A 15,380-nucleotide genomic window follows, 5' to 3' on the forward strand; every position below is an offset into this window, starting at 1 on the left:
GCTACTTATTAGCCAATAATTAATTAACTGCATTCTCTGTGTTGCTTTTCCCCATGTCTGTGCTGGGAACCAAACTGGAAAAGGCTCTTCACCAGAGGGTGGTGGGCATGGAACAGGCTTTCTAGGGCAGTGGTCACTGCCCAAGCTGCCAGAGTTCAAGGAGTGTTTGGACCACTCTCTTAGATGTCTGGTTTGGATTTTGAGTGTTTCTACGTGGAACCAGCAGTTGGACTTGATGGTCCTTGTCAGTCCCTTCCACCTTGGGATATTCTATGATTCTGTGATAAGTCTCCCTAAACACTCACCATAATTTGCTATGCCCTCTCCCAAGAATCCAGGGTAAGAGCAGAGATTCATCTGTTCTCTTGTTTGTCTAGTTTCCATGGTTTATCACTCCAGTGACTTCAGAGTCAAACAACCATATACAAAATCAGTCCACACACAGTAAGCTCTGTGTTCACAAACACTGCAATCTCCATCTATTGCTAAATACTTAGAATACGACGACGGGACAAACGAGAGAGCAATGCAAAGTGAGGAGATGCCTATGTTCCCAGAAATCAGTCATTAAATCTCTTCACTCTGTTCTCCATGATTCAGCTAAGTGCTAGTTCACTTGTGGAAATTTTAGAAGAGCTCTTAAGAGTCAGTGAAGCTTTCCATGGGATTAAAGCCTGTTCCTAATACCTCCGTCAACGTGAAATGTTTTACCACAATTTGTTATCATTAATATTGGCTAATTCTAAAAAACTGTAGTAGAGACATACAGAAGGAGGATCAGTAGACATTCCTTCTGAGTAGCACAGAAAGAGTCCTCAGATGTGCCCTTTTCAGATGAGAGCACTGTATTATACATACAAAATTCAAACATGCAATTTGGAAACTCCCAGGCATATGGATGCAGAGTGAAACACATTAAGTATTTGTATCTAAACTGCTCTATAGAAAACAATAAGTTTATTCAAGTCATTTGCACTCAGTCTGCGCATTGTATTGCTTCCACTGAGACTAATGACAGAACTATTACAGTAATGATATAGTGAAAATAATCTCCCGCCTCCTCTCAGTGGAGAGCTTCTCCATTTCTCAGAAGGCCACAACCCCTATCATTCACAGTCCTTGCAAAAATTGTGATACGTCATTATGGAAACTGCAGGTAGAGGACACATGGAAAAATCTTAGCAGAAGGCTATTTACTGCAATACAATTGCTATAACCAGGAAAGAGACCAGCATTCCACATTCAATTCATTCCATAGGTAATAATGGGTACTAGTAACTTAAAGGCAGAGTTCAGTCTGAATAATTCCTGCACAAAGTCTTAGTGCATAAATAAAATTGCTTACTGTGATACTGCAATGCTTTCACAGAACTCCCCACTATACTGCAATAAATAGCAAACACAATGATCTTTTTCATTCCTACTCTCCCTCTCCCTAAAACCAAAAGATACGTGAATGGTTTTCTTCAGCTCAAATTCTGCCCCCAGGTATATCTGCACAAGTCTGCTGAATTTTAGAGACTGACAGATATCTGCAGCATTAGTAAATGTGTGATACTTAATGGTAGCACTACATGCTACTGTAACTCAGGATGCAAAGCACTGCTAAGCCTCTAGTGCTCTCTAGGAAATGGTTAGGAAATGTACATGTTTATGTGTGAATTCAGGCCTGGAGTGTAATGAGCAATAAAGAAAATCTGCATTCAAAAAAAAAAAAAAAAATCTTTTCATGTTGATTCAAGGTTTTGGAAAACCTGAGGTCTTCGAGGGAGGAGTAACTCTACCGTGCATCAACACCGCAGGGAGCACATAATCCGCAGATATCTAAACATGAGGGTGACTTTGGCATTGAGATGAACTGTTTCCACATAGTTAGCCCTGTAGATTTAACAGGGGAGTGACACAGAAATGGCCTTTGGAACTTCCTTTACTGGCATTTTGGAGCTGCTGTCATCATTTAATATAAAAATCAATCTTTCCTAATAAAACTCCTGAAGTTGGAGGAAGGACTCACTTATTGTGAGTGGAAAGAGATCACAGGAACTCTTAGTGAAATAAATTATTTAAATTAACGATCTGAAGACAAAGGTCCTCTACAGACTGATCTGCAAAGCCTATTGGCATTGTCTAACACAGCAAACAGAACTGTTGCTGGATGGCAATTCTTTGCTATACACATAGGAAACAAACTTGTTTGTTTGCAGATTTGTGCTAGACAGACTAATCCTCCCTAATCTCATTCTGGAATTAGCTGGTTTGTTATCTCTTCCTTTTTTATTTTGCTAGTCATCTGCATCTTTTACTTCATGATTTTACCCATCAGGAAGAAATTAGTCCATGCTCTTTCATCAAGTGAAGTGGTTATGTAAACATGTGGGTAGTAGGACAGAACATATGAGATTGTAGACACATGTGCAGACATGTATTCTTATTTTATTTTTTTCCACAGGACGCATCACAGCCTGTCTCATGCATCATGTAGCAAAAATAAGGAGAACAAAGAATGACACCTTCTTCCAGTCCAGCTGGGGTTCCTCTGCCAAGGAAAGGCAGGAGGAGTTTTGCTCATGAAGCAAATGAAGTAGTGGAAATGGAAAAGACACACCAAAAGGAAATCTCCCCCACATGCTTTGTCATCGTATTTTGCTGAAAACCGCGGCTGCTAGCCTTGCCTTGTGCCACCTCTAGAGACTTGGAACCATGCTGCTGGAATCAGACAGTACATTTCTGTCAAGTACGCATATACCTCAGAGTCTCCCTGTGAACCCAGATGTGTGTATTCAGAAAGCCAGAACCCCTTTGCACACCAATACAGTCTGCCTCTGTTCCAAATCCTTTTTCAGAAACACCAAACATTTCATATAAACACCTACATAAAAAATGAGGCATAAATGTATCCCTCCTGAATACTTTCTTATATAAAAAACACGTCCTTCCGGGTTGCAAGAAGTATCTATTCTGCTTTTCCTAGAAAATAATTTAAAATAATGAAATTATAGCTCATTCCCTACTATGTTAAATAAAGCTATGCTCTGCCCAAGTCTAATTTAGTAAATGGTATCATCAGTTAAACCTCTGCATACTTAAAGAAAACCCTAAGCATTTCTCACATAAAAGATTCTTATAATATTTTATACATTAAAATACATGGGATGATTCCTCTGATGCTTGCACTGCCTGGCAATGCCACTGAAATCAGCAGTGTTTTTTTTATATATCTATGTTCGTCTGTTCCTCATATATACCCACTTACTTAAGAAAAAACAATATATTACTGGGTATTGCACCTTTTCTTCACGTACATTTCACCTGGCAAAATTGAACCAAGTGTGATACATCGACACTGTACTCATTCAGAATCAGTACTAGAGACCTCTTGCTTGCTTGTCTAGTTGAGGCAAGGAAAAGAAGGCAGGAGCATGCTCTTCAGCAGCACTAACAGAGTTTTCTTCACAATTAGGTGGCTACAACTTGGAGTCTCATTTGGTCCCTGACTGTTTCCCTTGTGCCAAAGAAAAGTCAGCAAGTAAGAAAAAAAGCAGTCCTGAAGAATTACCTCTGCAAGTGCAAGGCAGAGATTAATGCAGTATAACTACATTAATGAACTTGCCTACCAAGGTCCTCATTTACTCAAATCCACACCTGGCTCTGAAAACACCTCTCCAGGACGTCAGACTCAGGGATGAGCTCCGCATTCATCTAAATCTGCTGAATCGATACAGCAGCTGCTGTTGTGCTGTTGGGCAGTGATTTATGCATTTTCCTGTGTCTCTTTGGAGGCACTTCTCTCATCTCAACACGTCTGAGCCAGTAGACAAGCGGTCTACTACATTTGTGCACAAAAGGAAAATGTCTCGTAACAGTGGCAGAGTAAGATGTGATTCATGCTCCACTCCCAAACACTGACCACTATCTGGAGAGAAGCCTGGCTCAGTTTCTTCCTGCATCGATGCTCTCATATCTCAAGTTGGACAGATTCAGTGGTGCAGGACTGTAATGACTTACGGTGACCTACCTCACACATAGTTTAGTGCCTTGTATTAACAGCAATGCTCTTACAAGGAAAAGAAAATGAATAGAGGAGAAAACTTGCATTGCAGTGAGGATCCTAAAAATGAAAACAGTGATCGACAGAGATTGGATCCAAGGAGAGAAAGGAAAAACGATTAAAGTTAGAATGGAGAAGTCAGAAACCTGCAGGCATGGAAATGAAGTTCTCAGCTTAGGGAAGGCGAAGCAGTGGTGCCAGAGGAGGTCAGGTGTATGTTGGGGCACATGGGTACAGCTGTCAGCCTGGATGTGTGAGATCATCACTAGTCGTGAGAACTGCGTCCCAGCACCCAAGCTGCTGCTGCACAACAGGTTATATAGGACACGCATTTAGACTTTCTAGGAGCAGAATGATGTCACAGAGTCAGCCATAAGCTTGAATTTCTTTTTGGCAAAATATTAAAACCAACTGACAAACTTAGGAAAAGTAAACATTTGATTGTATTTGATTGTTTAATCTAACCTCTTCCTGAAAATATTTCTGTGGCAGGACAGCCTGGGAGGCTCCAGAAATTCATAATGAATGAGAAATAATAATAAAATAATTGAATAAAATGAATTAAAAATTCATAATGTGAAATCAGTTTGCAACAAATTGAGATCAGTGTATATCTCTTCTTAACAGGAATGGTAACATATAAAAAGTTCAACGAGAGCTCTATTCTGTAGTAACTAAAAATTTCCATTATGCTATTTTCAAAGAAAGGAAACCAAGCCAACTCATGTTACTCCTATAGTTGCACTAAATAACCATTATATACTGGAACAGTATGATTCAATGACCACTTCCTCTCCTAGTTATCATTTCTTGAAACTGTATTTTCTTCAGCTCTCAAAGCCTGTGCTACCATTCATGGTTAGATTTTTTCTGCCCCTTTTCCTCTTGTCTTAATGTTTAAATCTTCCAGGCTGCTTTAGAGCTTAGTCAACTATATTATTTTTCTCTGATGAACTTCAGTGCATTTGTATCCAGGACAACAATATGAGAAATTCAGAAAGATGAGCTGAAAGCTGTTCTCACAATCAAATGCAAGAAAGGCCTGGAGAAAAAGATGACTCACTTCAGAAATGCAGCTGATGAAACCAGTGGCTTTGTTACACCCTAAAGATAATGCCTAAAACCTTTGAAGGCAGTCTTGCCCATTTTGCAAGACACCAGACTGAAAAAGTAAAGCAACTTTGTGAAGGAAACAGTGAAAATACCCTCAATAAACTGTACACTCTTTTTGAGAAGTTTTCTTCATAATATAGAATCCAACAGAGAAACCACATCTAGAGTAAACTGCAAGAGGTAATTGCTGCATCAAGATGGCTGATGAGGGTATTCAATTCTGCAGCTCTTCTGGCCGAGCTTTGTAATTCCTAGCTGTCAAGGACCAGGCAGTGGTGTAATGTGCTTGCACCACTTCCAGAGAAGTCAGTTACCTACAGTTCTTAGTTCTTAGAGTTGAATCTAAGGGTAGGCCTTCAGCATCTCTAAACAACACATGCAAGAAGACAATAAGGGTAAAAACAGGGATTGTTCATTGAAAAAATCAGCTGAAAATATGGGATCTGTATAGCACTCAAACATAAGTGTCCTCAAGATACTAAAAAGTTGGCATGAAAAAGCTGTTCAGTAGTTTCAAGACCATTAAAATCAAAGATTGATATTCTAACCAGATTTTATCAATGTTTCATGTACATCAATTGTCCTCATCAACATGCTTTATATAAAGCTTGGCGCTCATTTAAATGCACACAAGACCCATTCCATTTTAAAAGAGTTTCAAGTATTACAGTGGGTTTTAACAGTTCTGTAACACAAATTGCTGGCTGCTTGGTTTGTTCTTTACCAGCTATCTTGAAAGAACTACCTAAGGCCTCAATATGTGCTTCAGATATATCACAGCTATCAGGAGCTGATGGCCAAGTTCTTCAGCAGCTGGCTGCCACAGATTTCAGCAGGAGTACAAGAACACTTGTTGGCTTCTTTGAAGCTTTTGCTGAAGAATTACTATGAAGATTTCGAAACCAGTCCTCCAATTTATTTTCCCAGGAACTGCATATATGTAATTTTTTTTGTGGCTCTGCTACAGCCCAATTAGGAAGGATCAGTGCTTGCAATAGAAACCACCCAGACTGTCATGTGGAAAATATTATGACAGGATGTTCTCATTAGATTCTAGGATGTGCTGAAAGTTGTGTGCTTTAATTTATTAGGCCCTTCCAAAACAGTCCATGATGTTAATTATTCTCCGTTACCTTTTCTTCAACAATTTCATGAAATTGCCTATTATACCAGCAGTATCAGAATGACTTCCTAACAGGACCACAACCATACACTTCACATGCAAAGAGCCTGTTCCTTGCTTAAGCATCACTGCCTTGAATTTCCCCCACTCCCACACAAACGCATATACTGGAACTTAGAAACTTGACTAAGAGCCAAACTCTTAATATTGTTATTGTCTTTGATGGAATGTGTATGGAAGTTCGTTGCTACTCTTCACTGCTTAACTGTTGCCAGTTTCTGCTTCTTTGTTTCTGAGGTCTGAACAAAAGGACAAGTTCGTATGTGAAACAAGCCTTACCAAAAAAGTCAGGTGAAAAAAGTTACAATGATACATGCTTTCACCCCATGTTTCACTGTATATTAAGGGAACTACTGTTATGTGCTTGTAGAAGCAAGTGCACACCCTACATAGCGTCTCTGTGCAATATCCTTATCTCTGCTGACATTCTTATCTCTAGATTGGAGAAATATGGACTTGAAGAGTGGACTATTCAGTGGATAAAGAATTGGTTGAGTGATCACAGTCAGAGGGTTGAGGTCAATGGCTCTATGCCCAGGTGGAGGCCAGTCATGAGTGGTGTCCCCAAGGAGACCATCATGGGACTGGTGCTCTTCATCATCTTTATCAGTGATGTAGAGTGTGGTATCAAGTGTACTCTCAGCAAGTTTGCTGATGACAACAAGCTGCATGGTGCAGCTGATACAATAGAAGGGAGGGACACCATTCAGAGAGTTCCGGACATGCTCAAAAAGTGGGCACAAGAGAACAAAGCAGAAGATGTTGCACTTGGGTCAAGGCAATCCCAAGCATGAGTACAGTCTAGGATAAGAATTCATTGAGAGCAGCCCTGTGAAGAAGGACTTGCAGGTCCTGATGGACAGAAAGCTGAACATGAGCCAGCAATATGTGCTTGCAGCCCAGAAGGCCAACAGTATCCTGAGCTGCATCAACAGAGGGGTGGCAGCAGGCTGAACCCTCACCTAGAGTACTGAGTTCAGGTCTGGGACAGCCTGCATAACAAGAATACAGCACTGCTGGAGCAGAACCAGAATTGGGCCACAAAAATGCTCAGAGTGCTGAAGCACCTATTCTATCAAGAAAGGTTGAGTGAGTTGGCATTGTTTAGCTTGGAGAAGAGACGGTTGCGGGGAAACCTCACTGCTGCCTTCCAGTTCTTGTCAGGAGCTCAATAAGCAGAAGGGGGGACCAACTTTTTACATGATCTCATAGTGACAGAACAAAGGGGAATGGCTTTAGACTAAAAAAGTGGAGATTAGGTTAGATGTTAGGAAGAAATTTTTCGCTCAGAGGGCAAGGCGCTGGCACAGGCTGCCCAGAGAGACTGTGGATGCCCCAGTCCTGGAGGTGCTCAAGGCCAGGTTGGATGGGGTCATAGGTAGACCGATGCAGTGGGTGGCAACCAGCCCACAGCAGGGGGTTGGGGCTAGACAGGCTTTAAGGTCCCCTCCAATTATTCTATGAATATGTCACAATAAGTATTATAGATGACATTTTTGTAACACAAACAAAGCCAGTTCTAATATTGCAGAAACATAGTGCAGATATAGAGAAGAGAGAATCAGATTTTACCTTCTCTTCAAGAAAGACAGAAACATTGCTAGAGCAACAAGAAAACAAACAAACAAAACAAAACAAATAAACAAAAACAAACAAACAGGCAACCAACCTACCAACAATATCCCAAAACCCACAGAAAAACCACAAGTCTTTCCCCCTCTTTCCTGAAGACTACTATGAATTCATAGGAAAAGACCAGAAAAAGGCATAGTAGAAAACCAAGCTATCAGAAAATTACCTGGGTATGACTCCCAGTTATGCTGCTCTGTTCACTACCAAACAAAATCAATGGAAAATAGGTATTGTGTTCAGTTAGTTCTGAATCATACAATTCAGTCAGATTTTCAAAAGTACCAGAATGACTTGCAGTGGCAGCTAGGTATTCAGCTCGCTTTTTAAAGTCCTATCAAATTAACATGAAGTGGTAATAATTGCTAGGCACCTTCAGTTCCTCAGGCTAAGAAGGTACATGGGTGAGATTTGAGTGTTTCCTAATTCATTGAGCTGCTGTCAACACCACACCAAATGTGGGTAGAAGAAGGAAGAGGTGCTGAAAGGCCTTGGAAAAACACTAGGCTTTTTCTTCATGGGAGGTTGATTTGTGCATGAATGACAGATGCAGAGTCTCAGAGGCAACAAGATGTACAGCAGAGGATACTGAAGAAAACAGAGCTCCTGTGGGACCACCAAGGCGCGGACTTTTAAAAAAGGGTTTGCAATGCTCAACATGAAAGTGTCTACAGTCATCTACAGTCATATTGTTTGTACTGGAGATCTGCACACAAGGAAGAATGGCTTTAAACTAAAAGAGTGGTCATTAGGTTTGATGTTAGGAAGATATTCTTTACTCAAGGTGGTGAAGCTCTAAAATGAGCAGATTTTATACCAAGACAGAACAAAAAGAGCACATAGTTCCCCATTTCTTTCACTGGCACAGCCAGATGGAGATAAACAGCCAAAATGCCATGCCTCTCATGTGAGGGCTGCAGCCCTATGGTAAATGCAGCTCTGTGGTAAATATAGCCCTAGATCTCCAAACACAATTTCTCTAGGCTACTTTTTTTGACAGAAATTTCCTAAGATTCAAAAGTGAAGTAAAAACCCAGTGAAAGTCATGCAGTTCCTGCTGAAGCACATGATACTAGGCATACTGTTTGAGCAAGCAGTGCTGCATGTTCCATTTTTTTTATTTTTTCCTTGGGTCTTTTCCTCTTTCTAGGGCTGCTTCTGAAGGAAGGGGGAGATAGGTCAAATCCTCACCTATCCAAACCTATCTACTATTATGAATACACATACATAACTTCAAAGAGAAGGGAATGCTTGCATCACTTGAACATACAACGTAGTTTCTAAATGGCTTTAGATTAAATATAGAATATATTTCCTTCTGAGGTTTATAAAATACTTCTTTCTTAAAAAGAATGTGAACTTATTTGCACGCCAACACTCACTGAGCCAAGGGTATTGTAAATACGTTTACATAAAGTGATCTACACCTGAGGGTAGCAAAAAAGATGGTAAAAAAAATACAAGCTAGTCACACAACACAAACATGAAAGAGGTCTGAAATTACAGAAAACCTAACTTTTTACAGACTGAACAATGTAATGTTTAAAATATTAACTGAAGACATTTATGAGTTAGAGAATTAAGAAGAAAAACTCAATATGAGTTAACCAGAAGATATCAAGACAGTGAAGGCATAGGAAAATAAAAAGAAAAAACAGCATACATCAGTTAGTTTTTTTTTTTTTGCTGAATGTTATATATCACACACGTATCAAAGTGCTGCTGTACCTCTGAGAGCTTAAGAATGGGATAAACGAGATTTGTTGCTAGATGTTACATCTTGTAAAGCAAGCTGGAACTGGAAAATAATAACACAACTCTATCCTCTTGAAACAGAAGTAACAAATCTTTAAGGGAAGTACATACTGAAAGCAGCTGCTCTGAGATTGATAACATCAATCAGATTATGTGGCAGGAAATCGAATTTCCATCTATGGATGAGAGGAGACATCAGCAAAACAGAAAGATGCTGAAGCATTTTCTAAGGAAAATGGAGTGATACATAATTCTAGAGCTCTTAGGGCACTAAGGATGGTGTGGAAGAAGGATTTGGGCAGTGAAAGGTTAAAATGTCCTGTTGAACAGGTATCTCAGTGAGAGCATGAATTTTTTACCTTGAGTATCAGGGATAGAATGAGGATTTTTGGAGAAATATCCTCCCATATCCCCCACAATGTTTCTGTTCTTCATCAGTTGTCAGTGAGCTTCCTTTCAAGCTGGTACTGGTTATTTATTAGGTGCCTGACTGGTGTTAAAGATGGACTGAGGAGGAAGCAGCAACTGTGACCAAAGATGGTCATCTGGTGAGTGACTTAACTGTTAGAGTGCTGGTAATTCAGTGAGGACAGTGCAACAGAATCTAGGAAAAAGAAAAACCATCAAAAATGGAAGAAGGACCTTCTAGCCTGCAGCAGAACTGCTTGCACTTGCAAGGTAGTAATGCCCTCTTGTCTTGAGGAACTATACTGTACACTATAAGAATAGCAGCCAGTAGATTTACGCAAAACTTCATTTTCATAGTACATTAACTACACTGAAGAATTAAAGGAAAAAAAAAAAGAAGAGAAAACATTGTGAATTCATATTAACTCTGGTTATCTTCCACCTTCTCTAGATGAGGAAGTGAATTTTAGCTTGGAGACTCAGCTCTATACATAAACTCTTCAGTTGGATCCTTAGAATGACCGTGGCTCAGGGAATTAGAAACAAATGTGAATTAAAGGCAGGATTTGATCTCTGAGTTTTTTTCAGAATTATTCATTAAATTTATGAACCCAATGGGCCACAAATACAAGCATTATCTTACTTTATTGTTAGAGAAAAGATTTGAGAAAAGTGCTGACTGATTTAATAAAATATTTGCTTCTCTGGTACCTTAGTAAATCCAATTACAGAATTCTGGGAAGGCTGGAAGATTTCCTGCAGTATATTACTTGTTAACTCTGCTGTGTCAGCTTTGACACAACAAGAACTCTTCCCTTCCATGCATCATCAGCAAAAACGTTTATATGACAGATTGATGCCAGCAGCACACTTAGGAGGTCATGTAGAACCTCCAAAGGCGTAACTCTCTCTACATTTGAATATGTTTAGAACCAACTTGGGATAAGCTTTTCCAATACAAACCGCTAGAACTTTACTCCATACTTTGCTTGTCAACACCTTCCTACCTGGCATGAGGGTTTGCTAGAAATGTAGGTTATCCTTATCTGACAGCAAATGTACACGAAACAAAGCCAGAATTTAAAAGGAATTAAGGAAACTATAATTAAGTACGTCTGAGTTTGGGCCAATTTTAAATTGCTCCTTTTCCATACAATGAATAGAAACTAGTAATACCAAAAACAAAAGGGGAACTTCCAGTTCTAGAGCTCTCACTAGTGGAGAATGCAAGCCTCCTAGGGCAAGTTTACACTTGATACACTAACAGGATAGTTAGTTCCCACTGCAAATGATTCTCGCCGAAAGTAATTTTAGATTTGCCTGCGAACTTGCCACGTCCTAGAAATTCAAAGATATGTATGAGTGTTGCTGGAAAGAAAATGTCATCCTGAGGTTGTAACACATACAATCACACCAAGATTAGATGCAGCCAGAAAGTATATATGGGTGAGGGGTGTTAGCAGGCACAGCACTATCGTAAATAATTGGATGTAAGAGATACTGCCTCAATCTACTGCCTTTAACTTCCCAAGCAAGAGTGAGTCTGGTTAACATAAAGCAAGCAGAAGGCATTTATCTGAGGCATGCCAACTTTAAAGACAGGAGTTGTTTTTAGAAAAGAATGAAGCCCACAGCATGTGCCAGATCTACAACAAAGAATGCCTATGAGATCATTTCTCAAAAGACCTTCCTTCCATAGTCCTGACATGATATAAACTGGTTTGGTATTTACGCATGCTGGAAACTCCTTCAATACGTTTTACAGCTTTAAGTAAAAACAGCTGTCACCACTCTGAATCTGCTGTAAGAAATACCACAAAGATTCACACAAGGCACTTTTCAAGTTCTCATACTTGGAAGAAAAAAAGAAGAAAATAAAAGAAAAAAGAAAAGAAAAAGAAAAAAGCACCACAGGTGCATTGAGACTTGAAATACAAGTCTACTCAGTTATCCTAGGTTTAATGAATTGTTGTCAAAAAGATGACAAGTCCCAGAATCAAACTGAACTCATTTTGAACATGCTACCAGTCTTTGCTCAAGGAATATTGGCTTTTACTTTGGCAATCAGAAGCTTAAAATCGCAGTAAATACACTCCCCATATCTACTACTGTAACAAAGAAGAGAAGTAACAGAAAAAATCCACATCCTACTTTCTGTATAATCCCATAGCCTAAGGAATACATTAGCACCTTGCCTTACCACCACTAATACCAGATCACAGCTTTGCATTAGCTTAACGTGGGACTCAGGACTTGTCTGGCCTTGCCCTGGCTCATCTGCTCCTGACCTTATTTTTAGCTTGGTTTTAGCTGTAACAACGCATTGCCCATCAATGGATGACCACTGTCTGATTCATCTGACAGCAAGAGCAAAGTTGTCTACTAGACTGATGATTAAAGTATTATTTTTTTCAGCTTTAGCTTCCACTTTTCGATATTGCCATAAAAAGTTATGCTATGTACAGCAAAAAGCTAAAAAAAATCTAAGCCATCATGGGATAATGCTATCTGTGGCCCCATAAGGAGTTAGAAATAGACTGCTTGACAACCTTCACTAGTAACACCAAGGGGGCACAGGACCAACATGGAAAAAAAATCCACCATGAGCAGCAGAAGCCTCTGTGAGGAACACACACCACTGCAACTTGGGGCAGTAATGCACAGCAAGGGGGAGGAAAACCACACAGAAAGGGAAGAACGTTTGCAAGGGAATTTGAATTATACATGGTAGTAAAATTGTTAATTCTGTATTTTTATCTGGCTGTTAATACATTAATGAGACTAACAACAAACTTTAACTGTTTTATATTCATACAAAAAGTGTATTCCTCTGCTCGCTCATCACAATAACCTAGAAGAGTAGTACAGCTATGGTGCCTGGTCACAGAGACTCAGGAGCTACAGATGGAGGAAGGTTCTCCTGTCTTCCTGAAGTGGGATCCTTCCAGCCACCTTCCAGAAAAGTAGCTCTCCCATTTAAAAGCTTAGCAACCAATTCCTGCTCTCGATAAAAGAAGCTCTGACTAAAGAAGAGATATATTAATCAAGAAATCTTGCAACAATTGTTCCTAAGAGAGAAAAGAGTAGTTCATTTTTATTTCCTTCATCAGAGAATGAGGTAATACATATTTGTAGACTTGCTAGGTAAACTTTGGAGCTGATGAATGCTTTTTGGCTAGAATCCAGTGCACACTGGACTATGGCAAGCAGGTTGTTGGTATTATCTGGCAGAGCTGAAACTAGACATTAGCAGAAGGGGATGATAGATACATTGCCTTTGCATAGCCAGAGTATTTTTCCCAGAATTGGGATATTGTTAATAAGGCAATAAGAAATAAACACACCTTTTTCTTCCAAATTAGTCGAACAAGTTGAATTTATGCCTCTGGTCATTAACAAATCAAAGCTGTTACAGTTTAATACCACAAGAACATTCTATCAGATTTTAACATGAAAGAAACACTTGGTTGTGCCCATTTAAGAGATCTCACTGATATCTTACGCTTGTGGTAACAATCAAATACAGGATACAATCAAAAAGGAAGGTTACACATCATGTTACATATACACAGTACAGGCAAAAATACTATCTTTCTACTTTATACAACACTTACATCTTCTATCAGTGCATCAGAGTGACAGCTCATGGCGTACCTACAGACAACATAACCTCACTTGCTACTGGGACAATCTAACCAAGTCTATCAGGGCTGTGTATTTACACATAATGCCATACTTTGTCATGAATGAGCTGTTTTTTTCAGCGCCACTGTAACAGAAGATGAAAAATAACAAGAAAAAAAAAACATTTTGAACTGTCATCAGACGCATCAGTGCATAAAAGGATGCAAAAGGCATCCTTAGAGACTCTCGTGCTTTGTTTCCAGATGGGAAAGATTAAGTCCACAGCAATTTGCAGAGTAGCCCACCACTGAAATGCATGCTTAGATATCTGGTCTACTGGAATTAAACGCAGGTTTGGGCATGTAAGGATTCTCTTCACTTGTACAGCTCAGAGTGGCCAGTTCTCCACTTCCAAAGTTTTCAGCTAGTGAGGGCACAGAGTACAGTGGGTAACTTTCAATGTCAGACACTCTCACAGGAACACTGAAGAGCTCTGTATTAACAACCATAGAGTACCAGAGCTATTTTCAGGAGCTGACTACTACTATGAATTTTCAATATTTGACAAGTTGCTTTAAAAGCAATATAGCCTCTGGTGTTCATTAACCAAGTTGTCATAATAAGATTTCAAAATTATTTCAGTCACAGTTTTGAATCTTTACCCGTAGGCATCCAAGCCAGCTTCTGTCAGCTGTTCAAAAGCACAGAAAGAGCAAAGCCTCATATCTGGACCAAAAAAATGGGCTGGAAGGAAAAAGCAGAGCACTAGGGCCTGTTCTCCATGGTCTCAAGTGAACATAAGATGATTATCCAACTCAAAACAGTTTCAATAAACATATGTACACACCACTCAGTACCAGGGATCAAAAATTTCAAAGTGAGATTTGGGTAGGACTGGAAGTCATAACTGTCATGTGCCTCAGAGGAAAACCATTTCCACATCCCAAACATGATTGTCAGTTTTGTATGGGATACTGTAAGCAGGTCACATCCATTAAATGGCCTAGTAGTCTGCAAGTCACTAGAATCAGAAACACATCCAGCACACAGTCAGCTTCTGGTCACAGCTAATCTTCAAAGTAAGGCTTAAAAAAACCCTCAGAAGTCAAAATGTGAGAGTAGAGGAAAGGTCTTCACAAACTATTAGCATAAACATGGATAGCTGCAGTAAAAAACTATGGCTCAAAGAAAGAGAAATCCAGTGACACTTTGCAAATATCTGCATGTGTATCACCACAGAATTTGCATACAAATGACATATTTTTTAGCTCCAGAAATTTCCCTGGTATTTTTTAACAAGTAAAATGGACAACATTGTCAGCTTTGCCTTCAGCATGCCACAGATGACCCTCTTCAAACACATTTCTCATTTGAGAAGAAATGCTCCACTAATGGTCAGTTCACCACCCTCCATTCTTCAATAATAGAAAAGGCACATTTGTTTCTAAAATACAGTTTTCAATACTCTCAGCAATTAATTAATATCTTGCTCAGATCTAGTTTTTCTCAGTATTTAGCTTTGCTGATTAATTTGCTGTAAGAAGTGACATCAGCATGGACATGTACAGTTAGTATATAGGGATTTTAAAATTTCCTCCACAATCTGGACAGATCAGCAGG

The 15,380-nt window shown here is 39.5% G+C and overlaps 1 protein-coding gene across 5 annotated transcripts in view; it reads right to left on the reverse strand.

The window, feature by feature from the left end:
- ADAMTS3 (ADAM metallopeptidase with thrombospondin type 1 motif 3) overlaps positions 1–15,380 on the reverse strand; it is a 129,344-nt gene that overhangs the window by 41,829 nt on the left and 72,135 nt on the right. The window lies entirely within an intron of this gene.

The sequence above is a fragment of the Meleagris gallopavo genome, chromosome 4 (genome assembly GCF_905368555.1).
Source record: "Meleagris gallopavo chromosome 4, MGAL_WU_HG_1.1, whole genome shotgun sequence".
NCBI classification, from domain to species: domain Eukaryota; kingdom Metazoa; phylum Chordata; class Aves; order Galliformes; family Phasianidae; genus Meleagris; species Meleagris gallopavo.